Raw genomic sequence first — 291 nt, 5'->3', positions numbered from 1 at the left:
CCAGCCCCGGTCAGGGGGAAAAACAGTCGCTTTGGCCCCCGCCGCTGCTGGACCGAGGTCACAGTGTAATTTGGTGTGGGGGAGGGGAGGCGAGGGGAGCACGGGGCTGCGAGCTGTGCTGCCGGGAACGGCGTAGGGGCAGATTCCTGTTGTCTGCAGGGAGCAGGACAAAGGTGGTTCCAGTGCCTGGGGAGCACTGGGACTGCGCTTTAATGCTGAGCAGCCACTGGTCTGTGCTGGAGAGGGCAGTGGCGGGGGGGCAGCGCCCAGCCGGGGGCAGAGACCGGCGGC

The sequence above is a fragment of the Eurypyga helias genome, unplaced genomic scaffold (assembly GCF_000690775.1).
Source record: "Eurypyga helias isolate BGI_N326 unplaced genomic scaffold, ASM69077v1 scaffold43248, whole genome shotgun sequence".
NCBI classification, from domain to species: domain Eukaryota; kingdom Metazoa; phylum Chordata; class Aves; order Eurypygiformes; family Eurypygidae; genus Eurypyga; species Eurypyga helias.
The sequence above is the reverse complement of the archived record's forward strand: the minus strand, read 5'-3'. Positions refer to the sequence as shown.